This window comes from Triticum urartu, chromosome 1A (genome assembly GCF_056163025.1).
Source record: "Triticum urartu cultivar PI428250 chromosome 1A, HENAU_Tu73, whole genome shotgun sequence".
Taxonomy (NCBI): domain Eukaryota; kingdom Viridiplantae; phylum Streptophyta; class Magnoliopsida; order Poales; family Poaceae; genus Triticum; species Triticum urartu.
Genome location: NC_141873.1, coordinates 79,553,713 through 79,559,712, shown reverse-complemented (window position 1 = coordinate 79,559,712; position 6,000 = coordinate 79,553,713).

Here is a 6,000-nt window from a genome sequence, read left to right as displayed (position 1 = left end):
GCCAAATCCATTTCTTGTCATCAATTTAATTGGTGAAGGATACGCTTAACATAATTCTTATTCTTGCTTCATCGAGTAAATTCAATTCCTTATTCCGGAGGTTCTTCATATCACATTCTCGGTTCGAAATGCTTTATCTTTTCTTTTTCCCGGAGTTCCAAGCTCTCATCATCATGAAGCTCCATTTAATCATTGCAAGTCTTCACCTTGTGTTTTCTACTTCTCTTTCATTTTGAATTGATCATTTCTTTTATTACCGGAGTTCTTCATGGAGGCTCTACATGATGGTTCATCAAGGATTTAATTCCTTCTCCAAGTGTCCATTGAGATTCTTTTCGGAGGAGCTCAAGCATTCTTCATCTTGCAATCCGGAGTGCAATTCTTTCTTACGTATCATTGGAGGTGGTATTATGTCATTCTTGAAAAATTTGAGTTCATGTTTCATGATTCACAAGTTATCAAGAATGAGGTAGTTTAAATCCATCAATCTCGTCATTGGAGTTATCTTGGGTTATATTTCACCTAAAGCTTTCCCTAAGGATTGTTGCTATTTATGGTGCTTATAAATGACCCAAGTTCTTCATTTATCCTCCCGGTGAAATAAGTTTCTCGTCTCCTTGTTGATATCAATCCAATCTTGTTTTCGTTAGTGGCAGAATTTCACCTTAAGTTTTGAGATGTTTTCCATAAGCCCACAACAAACTTATTCTTTTCATTGTTGATTTCCCAACAACTCCTTTTCAATCCTTCTTTGCAAGCATGCTTTTCAAATTCAATTGTTGGAGAAATTGTCTTTTCTTTCTCCGTTCTCCTATGCTAACGATCTACCTTTTTTTTCTTTCATTCCGAAGGCATTGTGAAGTTGCTCTCGTCGTCCTATCATCTCGTTTTGCCAAGATCATGTTCTTTCCTTTTTGCTTATCTTTTCAACCGGAGTGTCATGCCCTCTTTTTCAAGTTCTTCCCATTAAATCAACTTTTGCCCCCTTCTCAACCGGAGTGCCATTTGAAATCGTTCTTACCCATTGTGCCATTCTTTCATTAGTTCCGGAGGCAGTGTGTTGTTGATTTCATCAAGTATCATTCAATCATCCCAAGTTCATATGCAATTCTTTCCATTCAGTCAGAGTGTTGTCCAAATTATATCATTCTTTCTCTTCTCTATCTTGTTTTAACCGGAGTCGCATCCAAGTGCTTTCATTTTGTCAAGGTCTTATTATTTCCTTTCATTCGAACCAGAGTGTTGTCGTAATTGATCCTTATCATTCCATGTAAATCTCATTTCAGTCGGAGTGCTTGCATGTACCTATTGTCCATTGTAACAATTTTCTTATGTCTTTAAACCTACAAGAGTCTAGTAAGGTTCCTTGTTCCTCTTCTCTAATGGAGGTATCAACTTTGTTCACCTTCGTTGTATTCTTTTCTCGAATTTGTTCAACCTCGCAAGGTTCTTTGGTTTCACTCAGTTGTCAAAGAAGCAACTTAGTTTTACCTTTTCTCTTCCTCTTCCTTTTCCCTCCAGTGCTATCCCTAGGATCTCGAGTCGAGATCCTCTCGTAGTGGTGGAGTGTTGTGACGCCCCGAGACCGATGTGCCATGTGTCTTCCAGTTATTCGCTGACGTTGTCATGTCATTTTTCTTGCATGTTGCATCTTTTCATGTCCTCATGTGCATTGCATCATCATGTTTTAAAACTTGCATTCGTCCGGGTTCTCCGGGTTCTCTCCATTGTCCGTTCTGAGTCCAGCCACACTTGCACGCGCCCACGGCATGTCCGAAATATTATTTTATAAGTGGGCGGAAATTGTTCTCGGAATGGGTTGAAACTTGGCATGCGGTGTTGTCATAGTGTAGATAGACCGCCTGTCAAGTTTCATCGCATTCGGACTTCGTTTGATAGCCCAACCGTTAAACTATAGCGGCAGTATAGCCGGTCTATCGTCGGACGTTTTCGGTCTCCCGAAACTGCTTTCGGGCCCTCTCTCTCTTCTCTCCTCTCAGTCTCGCCACAGTCCACCTATGCCCATGCCTACCCTCTCTACACAGTGCATCGAACCCCTCGCGCGCGTCCGGAAGTTGTCCCGAACCCGACCCGGGGAGTCGTCACCGTTGGGTCCGGATCATCCCCAAACATCTACAAAACATCTCCGTTTTGTTAATTGGGCTCCCTAGCTATTTTATCCGCGATCATCCGATTGCGATTGTAGGGATGAGGTAGCCCCTAACCTAGTCTGTGAGGTGTATATATACTCCACTCCTAGTCTATTTGGACAAACCCTAAAAATTAGGACCCTTGTCCCATCCCACTGCCGCCAGCATCTCCCACCTCGGGATCCTCCCCAAATCCAAAAATCCTCCTTCAGTTTCTAACTGGACCAACCCCCTCATCGCTGCCAAATTCCACCCGCAGGCAGCCGCCACTCCTCTCGTCGATCTCCTCCAACCCAGCCTCCCTCGCTCTCTCTTCGGTGTTGTTCCTCCCTAACCATGCCTCCCCGTCCCGTTGTTCCTCGCAGGGAGCCATGACCGTAGGCCACCAAAGCAGCAACAGTCCCTCGATCCAGCGCCGCCGTCCCGTGTGCTAGCCAGCACCGTTGCTCCGCCTCCCGCTGGTGAGATCGACCACCGGAGCCCCTCCAGGAGACCCCCGCCACTGTAGATGAGCCCCGCCGCTCGCTCCCTTCCCCCCGTCAGTCTTCTTCTTCCCCCCTGCCTCATGTCTCTCCGTTTTCTCTCTCTTAGGAGTTCTCTCATGGTGCTCGAGGAAGCAACCACCCCGTCGGGTGCCCTCGTCAGCGTTGGATGCCGTCGCACCAGATCCGGAGGAAATCGGCGGCGCCGCGCCCGTTCCCGACCCCCACGAGGCCACGACCCTCTCCCACCTCGCCTGCTTCATCTCCGTCGAGTCCCGACGCCAGCGAAGCTGCCCGCTGCCCTACTTGCCTCCTCTACTTCGCCCTTGCGCGAGGAGCACGACCCAGTGCCCAGCCCAGTTCGTTTCCCTGCGTTGACTCGCATCCCTGTTTGTCTGGAGCGCTAGCGACTGGGCGGCCCGAGCGCCAGATCGCGCAAGGCCCAGCGCTCGGCCTCCTGGCCCTGCATCGCCCCCTGCCGGCCTCTCCTCTGCAACAGCGGGCCTTGGCCCATGATGAGCCACCCACATCCCAGCGCCCCTCCTTTGTCCTTACCTATTGGGCTGCCCAGATTCGGCCTGTTTCTTTTTTCCTGCGGAAGAATTTCCTAATTTCCAATGCATGCATAATTACAGGAGGATGCCATTATTTTATTTTGCTCACAAGTAAATAACCATGCATTGGATTAAAACACACTTAATATGAAACTTGCTTAGAATTTCATCTAGTTTCATAATATGTCTTTTTCATCCATGTCTAAAATGTTTAAAATGTTGTTTGTTTAAATTTGCTCAAATGTCATGTTGAAATGATTTAATTCATAACTTAATAACCGTAGCTCATTTTTAAATAATCCTTATATGTAAATGGGGTGGAAAAATGCCTAGTTCAACATGGTGTACTTGTTTTGCATGTTTAATAACTCTAAAATTGTGTTTAGGGCATAACAGTACCAAACCTTAAAATACGCATATGGGGTTTTACTGGAATTGTTGTTGTTGTTTCCGGCCTCATTTAAACTTGCTTATATGTTTAGTTTGCTTATGCTTCACCCCTTGCCATGCTAAACAACATTTAATAGTGTTGAGTACCTAAATGAGATTGAACTAAGTAATGGGATGTGGTGTTTTGTCAATATGCATCCCGATGCACTTTGAGCTCCACTTAATTTGTAGGATTGTTTGTGCATTTTTGCCTTGCCATGCCTCATTAAACCGGACATGCATCATACTTGTTTGCGCATCATGCCATCCTTATGTGATGATTGTTTACTATGTTGTTTGCCTTCTTTCCGGTGTACTTCTTCTCGGTAATTCGGTAACGTCGTGTTTGTGAGGATCCACACGACAACGTCCGTTTGTCTTCTTCATGGACTCGTTCTTCTTCCTTACGGGATCTCAGGCAAGATGACCATACCCTCGAAATCACTTCTATCTTTGCTTGCTAGTTGCTCGCTCTTTTGCTATGCCTATGCTGCGATACCTACCACTTGCTTATCATGCCTCCCATATTGTTAAGCCAAGTCTCTAACCCAGCTTGTCCTAGCAAACCATTGTTTGGCTATGTTACCGCTTTGCTCAGCCCCTTTTATAGTGTTGTTAGTTGCAGGTGAAGATTGGAGTTTGTTCCATGTTGGAACATGGATATTTTGTTGGGATATCACAATATCTCTTATTTAATTAATGCATCTATATACTTGGTAAAGGGTGGAAGGCTCGGCCTTATGCCTAGTGTTTTGTTCCACTCTTGCCGCCCTAGTTTCCGTCATATCGGTGTTATGTTCCCGGATTTTGCGTTCCTTACGCGGTTGGGTTATAATGGGAACCCCTTGACAGTTTGCTTTGAGTAAAACTCCTCCAGCAAGGCCCAACCTTGGTTTTACCATTCGCCACCTAGCCTTTTTCCCTTGGGAGTCGCGCATCCCGAGGGTCATCTTTATTTTTAAACCCCCGGGCCAGTGCTTGTCTAAGTGTTGGTCCAACCCAGAGCACCGTGCGGGTCCGTCCCTTGGCAACTTGGGTTACGTTGGCTCCCGTACGCTTAGCTTATCCGGTGTGCCCTGAGAACGAGATATGTGCAGCTCCTATCGGGATTTGTCGGCACAGTAGGTGGTCTTGCTGGACTTGTTTTACCATTGTCGAGGATGTCTTGTAACCTGGATGCCGAGCCTGATCGGATTGTCTTGGGAGAAGGAATATCCTTCGTTGACCGTGAGAGCTTGTGACGGGCTAAGTTGGGACACCCCTGTAGGGATTTGAACTTTCGAAAGCCGTGCCCGCGGTTATGGGCAGATGGGAATTTGTTAATGTCCGGTTGTAAAAAACTTGAAGTTTATCTTAATTAAAATACATCAACCGCGTGTGTAACCGTGATGGTCTCTTCTCGGCGGAGTCCGGGAAGTGAACACGGTGTTGGAGTAATGCTTGACGTAGGTTGTTCTAGGATCACTTCTTGATCATAGATTCTCGACCGTGCTTTGCCTTCTCTTCTCGCTCTCATTTGCATTGTTAGCCACCAAATATGCTAGTCGCTTGCTGCAGCTCCACCTCATACCTTTTCCCTACCTATAAGCTTAAATAGTCTTGATCGCGAGGGTGTGAGATTGCTGATTCCCCGTGACTCACAGATACTTCCAAAACTAGCTTGTAGGTGCCGAGGTTACCGTGCAGATGACGCAACCAAGCTCAAGGAGGAGCTCGATGAAGATCTTGTCCTTTGTGTTGTTTCATTCTAGTTGATCAGTAGTGGAGCCCAGTCGGGACGATCGGGGATCTGTGTCGCTTTTGGGGTAGTCTTCTTTTATTTTGGTTCCGTAGTCGGACCTTGATTGTATCTGGATGATGTAATGCTTTATTCATGTATTTGTGTGAAGTGGCGATTGTAAGCCAACTATGTATCTCTTTCCCTTATGTATTACATGGGTTGTGTGAAGACTACCTTACTTGCGACATTGCTTTCAATGCGGTTATGCCTCTAAGTCGTGCTTCGACACGTAGGAGATATAGCCGCATCGAGGGCGTTACATGGATGGCAGCGGAATGTACTAGATATAGACCACATCCACTACGCTGCAATGGATGGCTACCTTTGCTTCAATATCTACAAGGGTTGGATGAAGAGCAACAGCCAAGTGTGTGGTTCAAGCAAAGAAGTATCGACCATGAGGGAGAGGGACAAGGACGAAGTCGAGGACGTGGACGAGGACTCCGAGTAAGGTGGCAACGTCGTTGCTCATGGTGGTTCTAAACTTCTAATGTAGTGTCTACCGGATTAGTTGCATAGTTTAATTTCAGGTGTGCTTAGTTTAATTTGACGGGTGTGTTGTGCTGAGCCCCCAGCAGAACTATGTTATGTTTCTTCTCGTTACT